Here is a 16,334-nt window from a genome sequence, read left to right as displayed (position 1 = left end):
CCAATAAATGGGAATGAATCTTTCTTATGGACAGTGCAGTGATTAATCCCAGGGTATGGTGACGTACCAGGCACAGAAGGGGAGAAACAAAACAGACAAGGGAGGAAGGCTACCAAGAACTGGGGGTACAGGAAGGAGACCAGTGTCCTTGGGTTCCTGCTTGAAAACAGAGATGGTGCAGAGATTATAACCTGCCCTTACTTTATTGACTTCTTTTTGAAAACTACAAAGGGTTTACAGGCTTTTTAAAAAGTCAATCAGGCTGGGCACAGCAGCTCATGCCCGTAATCCCAGTACTTTGGGAGGCCAAGGTAGGAGGATCACTTGAGGTCAGGAGTTCGAGACCAGCCTGGTGAACATGGTGAAACCCTGGCTCTACTAAAAATACAAAAAAATTAGTTGGGCGTGGTGCTGACGCCTGTAGTCTCAGCTACTCCACAGCCTGAGGCATGAGAATTCCTGGAACCTGGGCGGCGGGGGTGCGGGGGGAGTGGAGGTCGCAGTGAGCACTCCAATCTGGGTGACAGAGCAAGACTCCATCTCAAAAAATATATATTTTTTAACAAAATAAAAAGCCAATTGATACATAAGTGTATAAACTGCTTAAGGGTGCTCATTGCTCACAGTATGTTTCTTTCCAAAACTTCCTATTTTACACAAACCCATATACAAATTTTTTCTTTTGAACTTTAAAAATTATAAAAGAAACAGATGTTTATCGTAAAAAAAATAATGTTTTTTAGAAGAACCTGAAGCTTACGGAGGAAAAGGGTAAGTTTCACTTGACCTGTCTCCCATTCCAGTCAACTCCAGAGAGCTAACACATACATAGGAATACACAATCACCTCCAGGAAACCTCTCCTCCTATTCCAAACACACAGCTCAAATTCAACAAGTCCAAAATAGGACTCCTGACTCTCCTCACCCTACGCCCACTTGCCAAAGCCATTCCTTGAGGCCCCTGTGCTTCCCTCTCACTAAAGGGCTCCAATATTCATTTCATTACTCAGGCTAAAACCTAAGGGTCAGCTCTGATCCCTTTCTTTCCCTCACATCCCACGTCCGATGCATAAGTCCTGTCTATTGGAACATGTTATATACCTCATATGTCATCATTTCTCCCCATGCCCTTACACCGCGGCCCTGGTGTAAGCCCCATCTACTCTCACCTAGATCTCTGCCTCCACTTCTGGACTGATCTCCATGCTTCTAGGAGAACCAGAGGGGCTGTTTTAAAACACAAAATGAAAATGAGCTTTGGCCTATGGGCATTGTCTTTCTATTACACTTGGAATAGAACTCGACCCCCTTAGTCCTACAAAATCTGGCATCTGCCCCACTTTCAATCTCCTTCCTTTCATTGCCTATGCCCCACAAGCCTTCCCAAGCCATGTGAGCTCCTTCCACTCAGGGACCTCCAATTTCCCATCCCCTCTGTCTGGGATGCTCTTTTCTACCATGTGCACATACTGTCCCTTCTCAAATATTCCTTCCCACGCAATCTCAAACAGCCACCCTACCCCAACTCCACTGCCTATTTTTCTTCAAGGCATCTGCAATCATCTGCAAGTATTCAGTTATTTACTTTTTCAGTTTCTCTCTCACCACAGTCCACCACCCATGAGGGGCAAGGACTTGGTCTTAGCATGGCACCCCCAGTTTCTAAAGCAGTGCTTGGTACATAGGAAGTGCTCTAATAACAATTATTGAAAGAATAAAAACACAAGTGTGTTTTTTCTCCTCATATAACCAAGATTTTTATTTATTTTTTAATTTAATTTAATTTAATTTTTGAGACAAGGTCTTGTTCTGTCACCCACAGAGTGCAGTGACATGATCATGGCTCAACTTCTGGGTTCAAACGTTCCTCCCACCTCAGCCTTCCCAACAGCTGGGACCACAGGTACACACCACCATGCCCGGCTAATTTGTGTATTTTTTGCAGAGATGGGGTTTTACCATGTTGCTCAGGCTGGTCTTGAACTCCTGGGCTCAAGCGATCCACACACCTCAATCTCCCAAAGTGCTGAGATTACAGGTGTGAGCCACCTTGTCCGACCTATAACCAAGATTTTTTAAATAATGGCTTTAATTCTCCTTTTAACTTGCTCTTTTCTCTTTAAAAATATTACACAAACACCATTCTATGTTAGCACATATAAACACATCTTACAACACAAAATATCATAGTATATCTGTATTATAATTATTGAATCATTTACTTACTGATAGACATTTAGATCATTACCAGCTTTTTTGGCATTACAAAGAGGACTTTAATGAACTTTCCTTTGTATATATTTTTGTACCCTGGTATAAATGTTTCATACACTAAGTTTCAAGAAGTGGAATTGCTGGCTTAGAGTTTTGCTGCCCTTTAGGGAGATAACTGTGGACTAGGAGAATGATCATGTCTCCATTTGAGAATATTTGAGTTTATATTTCATCCTTTCCATGTACTTGCTCTGTGAGATCTGCAGTCTCTGAGATTCAGCAAAAGTCCCCCTACTGTCTATACATCCATGTGAGATCATGGGAATGTTAAGTATTTCTAGAACATAAAGTTCTGTAGAAAAGGAAAAATTGTCAATCAAGTAGTATAGAGCAGTAGTCAAGAGGATGGGCTCTGGAGCCATCCTGTTTGAGTGTTAATATTAGGCACCACTGTTTACTGTGTGCCATGGACATGTAACCGAACCACAGGTTCAGTCACTTGCTGCTTGCCGAATTCAGTGAACAAGAGCAAAGTCTGCTATAAAGAAAGTGACTTTTCATTCCAAAGTGAGCTTAGGGGAAGAAGTATAGGCTCCTGCCTTTAAGGGTATTGCTTCGCGTTTGGGGCAGAAAGCAGGGGACTTGGGATGAGCAGCATGCAGGAGAGGAAGCGAGCAGGTGGGGTTCTGTGTGACTGGCATTTGTGCCTTCTATCTACCAAGAAGTCAAGCTGGTGCTATTGCAGGCAGAGTTAGGTTGTAAAGTGGCCATTGTCTGAGATACTGTCCGGGTACAGAGAGTTCTGTCTTGGGCATACTTTTAGGTTGTAAATGTAAACAGACTGTTGTCTCCTGAGACAATCTCCTAGTGGCAGAAGCTCTGGAGCTTCTAAGTAAGCACACACTTAGACAAGCTTGCTGTGTAGGGAGTGTCTAGTGAAGGGAAGGTAAAGGTGATAACTGCATTTCTAAACAGATAAGTAGGAAGTGCGGAACAGGGGAGAAGGAGGAAAGAAAAAAGAAGAAAATAATAATTTAAAAAATAACTAATTCCCTTTCTCTTTGAAAAATGGGGGTACTCAGTTATAGACAGATTATTCAACCCTTCTATTACTCAGATTTTTCATCTGTATCTAAGATGGGCTTAATAATAGATCCACTCCATACAGTTGTTGTGAGGATTACATAAATCAATGTGGGTAACAAATATTTAGAATACTGAGGAGCACATAATAAACACTATACCACTACTATCATTATTGTTATGATGCTGTTGTGATTTATTTGGGAGCATAAAGCATTACTTCATGAAGAACAGAGCTAACTAAATACTTCTTGATACTTTTTTTTTGCTTACAAAAAAGGTCCTCTTGTCTTCAGAAACTGTAAAAAGTTCTCCAACCACTTCCTTCCCTTTCCCTAAGCTTTCTTACCCTTTGTCTTCCTTTTCAGCTCGTTCACACAAAATACTTCACATATGTCTATTCTATATTCAAGATATGTCACTCAAACTGGATTAAAAAAAAAAAAAAAAAAGAAAGAAAACCCTAATATTTCTCAATGTTTTCTAGGAAATAAACACAATGACAATAGCACTGCTCTGAGAAAATGCAAAGAAAAGAATAGAAATTAAACACGGCTGCCAGTGTACTACACTACCATGTAGCATCGCCAAAAGCCACTGCTTGTTATTTGTTATTTGTGGTGTGTTCATCTTGCAATTCAGATAGCCAGTCCACAAAAGACAAAACTCAGCCCTGCTTGAAGTCTTTCTGCAGAATTCTAACTGACCTAAGCTTTACTAGTGAAACAGAGCTGTTACAGTGGACACAGTTAACCCTCTTTTCCTGGTACATGTTAGGTGACACGAGGCTTCCCAGGAACACAGTGGAACACAACGGCCATGGCGCCGGAGAAGGAGAAGCCTATTTAGAATTACATAAACAAACATTGATCTGTGATTCCATCCATCGTGTACTTATTATCTTTGTATCTTTGAAATTCTGTATCTCTTTCTCTCTCTCCCCAAGAAGCCATCCATTTGCTCATTCTCCAAAGTCCATTGGAGCCAGAGAACACACCCACAGAGATAAAAAATATGCTAGCCATGAGCCACTTCTCCGCTTACTGATACGATTACAACCTTCATCAAAACAAAGAGCTTCCTATGAACTCCGTAGGATAAAATCCCAGATCAAAGCTTATTGAGATGGTACCAGTTAAAATTCAGAATTACAGTAAGGATGTAAAGGTATCTTGATAGAACTCCTAATTCACTCAGTCTTATCACCAATATACATTTAACAGACTCATTTAATTGACATTCAATAAAGATTTGCATACAGTATTCAATTTTCCAATAGTGAGCTTCTGATCCTGAAAACCCAGGTTTTGGAAAACTTGAAATTGAGGTTCTTAAGACTTTAACGTCTTTGTGTTAAAAAAAAAAAAAAAAAAAAAAAAAGTAATTAAACTTTAAAAGAAATGAATTAGTCTAGCTAAATTTCTTTGACTGACACTTATCGCCTGTCTACTATCTGTTCTCAGCCTGGGCTTTCAACATTGTCCTATACAGATACTATTCTGTTGAACAGAGCTCCCAAGTCTTCCCATCTTCCCCAAGCACACTAACAGTTCCTGTCTCAGAGCCTTTGCTCAAGGGCAAGTTAATCACTGAGGAACTTTTATAACAGATGTTGCAAGGTATCCCTGCAAGCTGCATAATAACAACACAGCTCTGTCTGCCCTGAGTAGAGCCTTGCTTCATTTGGGAAATGCCATTTCTCCAACTCCAGTCCTATGGTACTAGGGAGGTATGGGGGCTGCCGATGAGAAGACCCCAAACACCTAACCTTGGCCATCAGTCCCTGATCCAGCCAAGCCAAACAGAATCCTTCTCTGGGACTCTGTCGACTTGAGCCTACAGGGATAAGACTTTCCAGTCAAGAAGCCACAAGGACGTAAACATGGAGTACAAGGGACCAACCTACAAAGAGAAAGACAAGTAGCAACAGAGCCAGCCAGTCTTGGCTGCTTATAAGTTTCCTAAGGCCAGATCCAACCACCCTTCCTGTTCTTCAGTGATATGGGCCAATAAATTTCCTTTTTATGTTTCAGCTCCTTCAAGCTGGATTTCTGCTACTTACAACCTACTAGTGCTGACTGATACTGGTAGCTCTGCAGAAGATGCAAATTCTTCACATGATCTTTTTTTGTATCAATTCTCTGTAACAGCCGAGGACAAACTAAAATTAAAAATGTTTGTGGCAATACATTTATCTTTACCAGTTTTCTAATCACTAATATTAAACATATCCATTGTAAAATATGTTTATGAAAACCAGGACAGTGCAGAAAGGCAATATTTCAGATGTCTGTACATATATAAACACATTTGATCTTATTTTACAAAAATTGGATCAGACCCTGTATAGAATTCTACATAGCTTGCATTTCCCAATTAATAACGTCTTTTGGACATCATAATATATTAGTTCATATAATCTGCTTGGTGCTTGGTGGGTTTTTTGTTTTTGTTTTAAATTTAAATTTTAAATTTTAATTTAAAAAAAAATTAAAATTTTTTTTTGTGTTTTTCTCTTCCAGTAACTTGCTGGTGTCTTAAATGTGTATGTTTAAAGTGTATCCTCCTAAATGACTATCATTGGTAATGGTGGTCACTGGGAGTGTATGCACAGTAATCCCCCCCATTCATGGGGGATACATTACAAGACCCCCAGTGGATGCCTGAAACCATAGATAGCACTGAACCCTATATACACCATGTGCTTTCCTGTACAGTAATGGGCAGGTAGTGTGTATAGCTTGGACAAAGGCTGATTCATGCCCCATGCAGGACAGGGCAGGACAGAGCCAGATTAGATCACACTACTCAGAACAGCACGCAGTTTAAAACTTATAAATCATACATCCATGTTATGTGTGGGGGAAAAACCTTGTAAATTGTTTATTTCTAGAATTATCCATTTAATATTCTTGGAACTTGAAACTGAAGGTCGGGGGAACTACTGTAATCTCATTGACAGGATTCTCGTTTAGAGCCCAGAGACCTTTCTACTGACCTTTTGTGTGTAGATAGGTGTGGAAAGAAGTCGAATGACTAGTTTTTCATTTCCATGACATAAATCAGGTCAGACTTTTGGCAATATTTCAAGTATTCTCTCCATTCGGAGTTGAACCACAAAAGAGAGCTATCAAGCATCGGCCTGGCAGTCTGTGAGGTGACCTTAACACTCTGTCACGTAGATGGTACACAGAAAACAGCAAAAGCTGCTTACCTTGAACTCAGCTTCATAATCAAGAATCACGGCAATCACAACAAGAACCAACACAGCAGCAGCTTTTATTGAGCATGTAATAGGTGCCAGGGACATTGACTACGCACTTAAAGTCAGCGTAGTCAATGCTCACAATCACCTAAGTTATGACTATTTTTTGGTAATTATGTGAAGCTCTCCCCACGGTCAGACAGTGTGTCTGTCAGTGCTGGGGTCTGACCTTGGGCACACTAACTCTAAAGCTTGAGTTTCTCACCACCATTTTATTCTGCTAAGTGGCCCCACCTAACTGGGGACATTTATCACTCCTTATCCCAAGGCTCAGATTTTGAAACGTCAAGTGTTTATTGTTAGAAAAGTGTGTGAGTGTTTTACTACAGTTTTTGTTTTTAACATAATGTAGGGGAAATATTAGAATATCCTCTTGGTAGTTTTGACCTGATGCAGGTAGAGCTACGGGGTGAACTAATGCTCTGTTCCCTGACCACTTAAACATTATCTTGAGTCGGGTTTCTGGAAATAAGGTACATTAGAAAGAACACAGTTATGTGTATTAACAAAATTAAAATGAATTGTATGCAGCACCAAGTAATTAAAACAAGAAAACATGAAATATGACTTTAGGAAAACAGGTGATATATTAGTTTCCTATCACCGCCATAACAAATTACCACAAATGCAGTGGCTTAAAACAACACAACTTTTTTTTTTTCTTTTTTTTGAGATGGAGTCTCGCTCTGTCACCCAGGTGGCAGTGCATTGGCACGGTCTCAGCTCACCGCAACCTCCGCCTCCCAGGTTCGAGCAATTCTCCTGCTTCAGCATCCCAAGTAGCTAGGACTACAGGTGTGCACCACCACACCCGGCTAATTGTTGTATTTTTAGTAGAGATGGGGTTTCACCATGTTGGCCAAGCCGGTCTCAATCTCCCAATCTCAAGTGATCCACCCCCTCTGCCTCCCAAAGTGCTGGGATTACAGGTGTGAGCCACTGTGCCCAGCCAAAACAACATGAATTTATTATCTTACAGTTCTGGAGGTCAAAAGTCTAAAATGGATCTTATGAAATTAAAAAAGAGGCTAAAGTGGCAGAGCTGTCTCCATGCTGGAAGCTCTAGGAGAGACTGTTTCCTTGCCTATTTTAGCTTCTAGGGGCTGCCTCCATTCCTTGACCCCTGGCCCAAATCACTGTACTCTCTCCTTCCATGGTCACATCTCCTTCTCTGACTCTCTTAACTTCCTTTTCATTAGAAAAGCTAGTTTTTTAAAGTGTGGTAAAATACACATTAAATGTACCACCCCTGTTCAGCACGGTGACTCCTGACTGTAATCCCAGCGCTTTGGGAGCCCAAGGTGGGAGACTCATTTAAGGCCAGGAGCTCAAAACCAGCCTAGGCAAACTAGTGAGACCTTATCTCACTGTTTTATTATTTTACAAAAAATTAAAATTAAAATTAACCAGGCATGGTGGTGCATGCCTATAGTTTCAGCTACTTGGGAGGCTGAAGGAAGAGGATCACTTGAGTCAAGGAGTCCAAGGTTACATACAGTGAGCTTGATCATGCCACTGCACTCCAGTCTGGGCAAGAGAGCAAGACCCTATCTCCAAAAAAAAAAAAAAAAAAGTACCATCTGAATCATTTCTAGGTGTACGGTTCAGTCGCATTAAGTATATTCACATTGTGTGCAACAGATCTCCAGAACTTTTTCATCTTTGTTACAGTGAACTAAATACGGCCTGAGAAGGACTCTGTACATCTATATTTGAGTCCCTGTGGACGAACTGCCACCTGGTTTAATAGCAGACAAGACTGAAAACCTAACTTAGGAGTATGCACCTGTAACAACCGCTGGGTCTTGGCCAATCCCAGGGGCCGTACTTCAACCATGAATACACAGCTGAGTGTTAAAACTGTGCTCAAATAAGGCAAACACCAACCTGTAACCAATCCAGCTGTTTTGTACCTCACTTTTGATTTCTGTAGGTCATTTCCCTTTTTTAGTCTATAAATCTTCTTCCACCACGTGGCTGCACTGAAGACTCTTTGAATCTGCCCTGATTCTGGGGGCTGCTCCATTTGCGAATCACTCGTTGCTCAATTAAACTCCTTTAAATTTAATTTGGCTGAAGTTTTTATTTTAACATCTTATAAAACGGAAACTCTATACCCATTAAACAATAACTCACTTCACCCAGCCCCTGGCAAACACCACTGTACTTTCTGTTTCTATGAATTTGACTACTTTATATACCTCATATAAGTGGAATCATACAGTATTTTTCTTTTTGCGACTGGCTTATTTCACTTAGCATAATGTTCTCGAGGTTCATTCATGTTATAACATGTATCAGAACCTTCTTCCTTTTTAAGACTGAATCATATCCATTGTATGGATATACCACATTTTGTTTATCCATCCACCCATCAATGGACATTTGGGTTGCTTTCACCTTTTGGCTTTTATGAATAATGCTGCTATAAACATGGGTATACAAATAGCTTTTCAAGACCTTGCTTTCAATCCTTTTGACTATATACCCAAAAGTCATATTGCTGGATCATATGGTAATTCTATGTTTAACTTTTTGCTGCACTGTTTTTCATAGCAGATGTACCATTTCACATTCCCACCAATAGTGCACAAGGCTCTCAATTTCTCCATACCCTAGTCAACATAACTTGGTGGTGTCTTAAACGTTTATGTTTAAAGTGTTATTTTCTGTTTTCCTCTGTAATAGCCTTCCTTATGAGGTGATATTTCATTGTGGCTTTGATTTGCATTTCCCTAATAATTAGCAATGTTGAGCATCTTGTTAGTCCCTTGCTCTGACTCTGACCCTCTTTTACAAGAATCTTTGTGACTATACAGGGCCCCACCTGGATAACATACAAATGTTAGAAAACCTAGTTTAGTTTTTAAATTGTGGTAAAATACAATAATCTCCCCATCTCAAGACCCTTAGTTTAATTCCACCTGTAAAGTCTCTTTTGCTATGTAAGGTAACATCTTCATAGGAGATGAGGGTATACACATCTTTGGGTGTACTATTATTCTGTCTTCCATAGGTGAGTACTATGCTTCCAGAGCCAAGAGAAGAAAAAGTTTGAGGCTGGGCGTGGTGGCTCAAGCCTGTAATCCCAGCACTTTGGGAGGCCGAGGTGGATGGATCACGAGGTCAGGAGATCGAGAGCATCCTGGCTAACACGGTGAAACCCCATCTCTTCTAAAAATACCAAAAATTAGCTGGGTGGGGTGACACGTACCTATAGCACCAGTTACTTGGGAGGCTGAGGCAAGAGAACTGCTTGAACCCAGGAGGCGGAGGTTGCAGTGAACGGAGATCGTGCCACTGCACTCCAGCCTGGGTGACAGAGCAAAACTCTGTCTCAAAACAAAACAAAACAAAGTTTGAAGAATTAATGTTTGGTTATTTCAAATACTGTATAGAATTTGTGCAGGCTAAAATGATTGGCTAAGTTTTATGATCAGTGTCCTTTATGATAGCTTTTAGTAAATTGGCAGGGCCACGCACAGAATAAGGTGTTGATATTTTTTATCTTAACTACTTAACTTGTGATTATAATTACATATATTTATTTCCCCCTGATATGGACTGATTGCTCATTTCCCCATAAAATTTATAGTTTGAAGCCTAATCCCCAATATGATGATACTAGCAGGTAGTGCTTTGGGGAGGTAATCAGGTCATGAGGGTGGAGCCCTCACAAATGGGATGAGTGCCCTTATAAGAAGACACAAGATGTAGGGACATGGATGCAGCTGGAAACCATCATTCTTAGCAATCTATCACAAGAACAGAAAACCAAACACCGCATGTTCTCACTCATAGGTGGGAACTGAACAATGAGATCACTTGGACTCAGGAAGGGGAACATCACACACAGGGGCCTGTCATGGGGAGGGGGGAGGGGGGAGGGATTGCATTGGGAGTTATACCTGATGTAAATGACAAGCTGATGGGTGCAGCACACCAACATGGCACAAGTATACATATGTAACAAACCTGCACGATATGCACATGTACCCTACAACTTAAAGTATAATAAAAAAAAAAAAAAAAAAAAAAAGACACAAGAGCAAAATGATCTCTCCATCAGCTATGTGAAGATACAGCAAGAAGGCAACTGTCTATAAGCCAGGAAGCAGGCCCCCACCTGATGCCAGATCTGCCAGTGCCTGGATCTTGGACTTCCCAGCCTCCAAAATTATGAGAAATAAATTGTTATTTAAGTCACCAGTATATGGCATTTTTGTTATAGCAGCCCAAACTGACTAAGACACTTCCTAAAGGAGCTATTCTATTTACATTATCCAGAGCGCTCATAAGCTCAGGTTAAAGTAAACACACACTCACTCACACACACAAAATCCAGCCTCAGGCTTATGACACCTGTACTCCACACGATGTTCAGGATCCAGGTTCCTCCCATTGTCCCCAGATGGCATCCTGGTCCCTGTGGTACTGGCATCATCCATGATCCAGGCAGCAAGATGGAGGGGAAACAATTAATAAGATCTCAATATAAAGCAAGGGGAAAGATAGAGGGAAGTTATTAAAAGGTTATTAGAACCGACCAGTAAGAAGTTACTGGGGTCTAAACTGGAGTGTTGGATATGAGGGCAGGTCACTTGTATGTAGAGCCCAGACAAGACAGAGATGATAAACACTTGCGGCCATTGAAGCAGGCAAGGTATTGTGGTCCATGAACAGACACAGGGAAGTGACGGTCCTAGGCCTAAAGGAATGTTTGTTGTTTGTCTCTGTGTTGAGAGGAGATATAGGATCCATTTAGGACAGAATGGGCTCCAGGATGCAGCGTGTTCTGGAATAGGTGTCCATCAGGCATTGAGAATTATCAGGAGAGACTACCTTTTATCCAAACCTGCAGAAAATACGTGATAGAGGAAGATATGCTGAGACAGAAAATGTAAGGCAGTTCATTTCCACCGGTCTTAATCTGACTCTAAATTATGAGGCAAGACTCTCTGCAGAGAGTAAGACAGGTGGGTGGAGGCCCAAATGTTCCAGGGCTTGAGGAACAAGGAGAAAATTTACCAGGCTGTGGGAAGTTCAGAGAGGCAATGGGAGACTCACTGCTGATTTCACCCACCTGAAGAGTGGTCTCACCTCTAAAGGAGCAGCTCCAAAAGCAGGAGAAAGAAAATCAGAGCAAAGGAGAGGTCCACGGAAGCACCATTAGAAGGGCACTCGGGCCAGGAACAGTGGCTCGTGCCTGTAATCCCAGCACTTTGGGAGGCAGAAGAGAGGGGATTACTTGAGCCCAGGAGTTCGAGACCAGCACCAGCAACATAGCAAGATCTCATCTCTACTAATAAATAAAAAGAAGGGCATTCTGAAAGCCTGACTCAGGGTTTGTAGTTACTAAATAGAGTCATCAACTGGGGACACAGCATACAATTTCAGACAGAAAGTATAGTCAATAACTCAAATAAAGCAGCAGGGTATGTTGGTGTACATTGGTATACTCCTGTTTTTGATTTTATTCAAAGAATGTCAGTAATAGCATATGTCAAATGACAAAGGAGTTTTTAATCCCAGAAACACAAAGCTAGTTTAATGTTGGAGATGGGCTAATGTAATACATATAAAGAAATAGAATAAAGGGGAAAAAAACATGGTCATCTCAATGGACACTAAAAAATATTTAATAAAATTGCATGCCCATTCTTTAAAAAAAGGAACATTACAAACTAGTAATAACTTTTATGAATTTGTCTGACAGAAATATTCACAGATATACTCAAAGATACACGAGCAAGAATTTAAAAAGAAATAAAAGGCCGGGTGCGGTGGCTCATGCCTGTAATCCTAGCATTTTGTGAGGCTGAGGCGAGTGGATCATGAGGTCAGGAGATCGAGACCATCCTGGCCAACATGGTGAAACCCCGTCTCTACTAAAAATACAAAAATTAGCCGGGCATGGTGGCATGTGCCTGTAGTCCCAGCTACTCAGGAGGCTGAGGCAGGAGAATCGCTTGAACCCAGGAGGTGGAGGTTGCAGTGAGCTGAGATCATACCACTGCATTCCAGCCTGGGCAACAGGGCAAGACTCTTGTCTCAAAAAAAAAAAAAAAAAAAAAAAAAAAAAAAAAAAAAGACAAAATGACTAGAAAGTAGGCAGCAAAACTGTGATCATTTACAGACAAAAACATTTTTCCATCCAGAAAATCCAGGAAAATAAACTACAAAATCATCATGTTTCCTACAAAACAAATAACTGGTTAGAGATGTAATATACAATATGGGAAGTTCCCATTCACAGTAGCCACCTGCATTAGTTTGCTAGGGCTGCCACCACAAAACACCACGGAGTGGGTGGCTTAAACAGAAATGTGTTTTTTCACAATTCTGGAGGCTAGAAGTCTAAGATCAAAGTGTTGGCAAGTTTGGCTACTTCTGAGGCCCTTTTCCTTGCATTGCAGATGGTATCTTCTCAATGCATTTTCAGAAGGCCTTTTCTCTGTGTGCAGGCATCCCTGGTTTCTCCATGTGGCCTAATCTCCTCTTCTCATAAAGACACCAGTCAGACTGGATTAGAGCCCACCCTAATGACCTCATTTTAATTTAATCACCTTTTAAAGTTCCTACCTCCAAATACAGTCACATTTTGAGGTACTGGGGATTAGGATTTCAATGCATGAATTTCAGTGGGAGAAACACAGTTTAGCCCATAACATTCCCAGAAAATATACAATACCTAAATACAATCCTAAAATGTTACATAAAAAACCTAGAGGAAGGCAGCTACACCATAAAATTTTACTGAAAGACATAAATGAACATTTGAATAAATGGAAAAAAAAATGCACCATGCTCTTGGTGGGAAAGTCTTAGTATTATAAAGTTTCAATAAAGTATCAATTTATTCCAATTACTTTACTGGTAAAACACAACTCTAACCGAAAGCCCAACAAGATTTTCTTCAAACCTCTCACCCTTTCTTTTTCATTTCTCTTACGTATTTCTCAAATCACCTTTAATTGTATACTCTTTATTTCTAATGAGTGTCCCACTATCAGCTCAGACCCAGCCTTTCACCCCAAATCAACCTTCTCAACCACCTTATATCTGGCAATGGGAAACCATCACCCTATCAGTCACCTAGGATAAAACCTCTGATTTTGAAAATTCTGTCCTTAGCCCAAGTATAAAGTCAGTCCTGTGTAGCCCTTCCTGCTAAAGTTAAACCTGCACACCTTAGCTCCATTCTGTCTGCCTTCCTTACCTCTGCACATCATCATCATCTAGATTCATCTTTCTAAAATACGATTTTCATTGTTCTTTTTCTTTTTTTTTTTTTTTTTTCTGGAGACGGAGTCTCGCTCTGTCGCCCAGGCTGGAGTGCAGTGGCCGGATCTCGGCTCACTGCAAGCTCCGTCTCCCGGGTTCACGCCATTCTCCTGCCTCAGCCTCCCGAGTAGCTGGGACTACAGGCGCCCGCCACCTCGCCCGGCTAGTTTTTTGTATTTTTTAGTAGAGACGGGGTTTCACTGTGTTAGCCAGGATGGTCTCGATCTCCTGACCTCGTGATCCGCCCGTCTCGGCCTCCCAAAGTGCTGGGATTACAGGCTTGAGCCACTGCGCCCGGCCTTTCATTGTTATTTTTCAAGTTTACAAATACTGTAGTCGGTAAGTCTACTGGGTGACCTTGGACAAGTTAGTTAATCACTGTACCTCAGTTTAGTCATCTATAAAATGGGGATAACAGTACTTATCTCATAGGGTTGTTATGAAAATTAAAAGTTATAATTTTAAGGCACTTACAACAGGAAAAATTTTATATGTATTGTTAAATCAATAAACATTGTCCCCACTGTTTTACCTGATATCTAAAGTGTTCATTTCTGCGGGTTTAAGCATTGTGCTCTCTTTCCAAGTGATTATATTCAGAAATACTTGAATATTTTATCCATGTACACAGTTGTCAATTACATCATGATTTTTAACTGAAGGCAACCCACATGTCTATCAGCAGAAAAATGTTTATAAAAGATGGTGAAAGCCGGGTGCATTGGCTCACACCTGTAATCCCAGCACTTTGGGAGGCCAGTGCGGGCGGATCACCTGAGGTCAGGAGTTAGAGAGCAGCCCGGTCAACATGGTGAAACCCCATCTCTACTAAAAATACAAAAATTAGCCGGGCATGGTGGTGGGTGCCTGTAGTCCCAGCTACTCGGGAGGCAGGAGAATTCCTTGAACCTGGGAAGTGGAGGTTGCAGTGAGCTGAGTTCACACCACTGCACTCCAGCCTGGGCAACAGAGCAAGACTCCGTCTAAAAAAAAAAAAAAAAAAAAAAAAAAGATGGTGAAGTCATACACTATGGAAAACTATGGAGAGAAAGGTAAATTTGTAGATAAAAGACACATCTGACATGAAAAGATGGCTATATAGCACATTGTTAAGTGAAAAACAAAAGCAGGTTAAAAACAAGAAGTACAATATGCTTCTATGTATAATACATTCAGTTTGGGAAGAATAGAAGGATACATATGAAGCTGTTAGAAGACAGAAGTCTCTTATCAAATGAGGCAGTATGACCTTCCTACAAACGTGTAACTTTTATATTAAATAATTAATATTAATTGAAAATAAAGAAATATAAAGGAAAAGAAACTAAAATACTGTATGTTTAAAACTTCTGGCCGGGTATGGTGGCTCACGCCTTAATCCCAGCACTCTGGAAGGCCACAGCGGGCGGATCACGAGGTCAGGGTTCCAGACCAACCTGGCCAACATGGTGAAACCCCGTCTCTACTAAAAATACAAAAATTAGCCGGGCATGGTGGTGTGCGCCTGTAATTCCAGCTACTCAGGAGGCTGAGGCAGGAGAACTGCTTAAACCTTGGAGGCGGAGGTTGCAGTGAGCCAAGATCACGCCACTGCACTCGAGCCTGGGTGACAGAGCGAGACTCCGTCTGAAACAAACAAAAACAAAACAAAAAAACTTCCTTATCTCCTGGAAAACTCACTTGTCAAAAGATAACTAGTCCTTTTGCCTTTGATGCTCAGGTTAACTTCAGACGAACTAAATGAAGATACTTGTGGATTTGGGCATGAGCGGGAGTCAAGTGCTAGAATTATGCTTCGGAACTTCTCTTCCACCAAGAATGACTTTAAACTTCTTGCAAACTAGCCCCAAATGTTAACCTACATTTTTTATCTGAGAGGTATGCGTCATCAAATATTTTGGTTTTATCCCGAAAGTCAGCTAACAGAGATGTAATTACCTGAGCAACTGTAATGGAATGAGAAACAAAACCTTCCATCTTAAGCACTGATGAGGGTTAAGGAACAGCTGCCCTTTACAATAAACAAATCTCACTCTCTGAGGCAGAAATTCGCCATATAAAACACTGAATTTCTTCATCTTTTTGAGAATCATTTCCACTATCCAGAAAAAAAAAATTCAAACGAGTTGTAAATAAAGTCAAGCGCAGGTGAAAAATCCTTTATCCACAGATGTTTTTTAGTAGGGCCTATGTGCTCAGACTCGAGGGCTAGGGATTTGAAAGCAAAAGGAAGCGCTCTACCAAGCGTGGTCAGGGGAAACGGCCTCCAAGAAACGAATTACACGGTGCACTTTAGTTACCTAGGCAGCTGTTTGTCTAGGAAACAGCTTATTGTTTTCATTTGTCATCCCTGGGCCTCACTAGGTATCCGGAAGCTCGGCCCCAGCCGCCACCTGGTGACGCTAATGACGCGCGTTGTCTCCCAGCTGCCGCAATCAGAAAGGCTGAGCCTTCTCCTTTAAGAAGCTGACTCACGTGGATGCTGTG

At 41.1% G+C, this 16,334-nt stretch overlaps 1 protein-coding gene across 1 annotated transcript in view; it reads right to left on the bottom strand.

The window, feature by feature from the left end:
- Positions 1-16,307, bottom strand: part of ALK (ALK receptor tyrosine kinase) — a 979,633-nt gene extending 963,326 nt beyond the window's left edge. The window contains exon 1 of the mRNA XM_065527229.2: positions 16,148-16,307. The gene's annotated coding sequence lies outside the window, so the exon portion shown is untranslated. The remainder of the gene's footprint in view (positions 1-16,147) is intronic.
- Between the last annotated feature and the right edge of the window lie 27 nt (positions 16,308-16,334).

This window comes from Macaca fascicularis, chromosome 13 (genome assembly GCF_037993035.2).
Source record: "Macaca fascicularis isolate 582-1 chromosome 13, T2T-MFA8v1.1".
NCBI classification, from domain to species: domain Eukaryota; kingdom Metazoa; phylum Chordata; class Mammalia; order Primates; family Cercopithecidae; genus Macaca; species Macaca fascicularis.
This window is presented reverse-complemented; position numbering and strand designations above follow the sequence as displayed.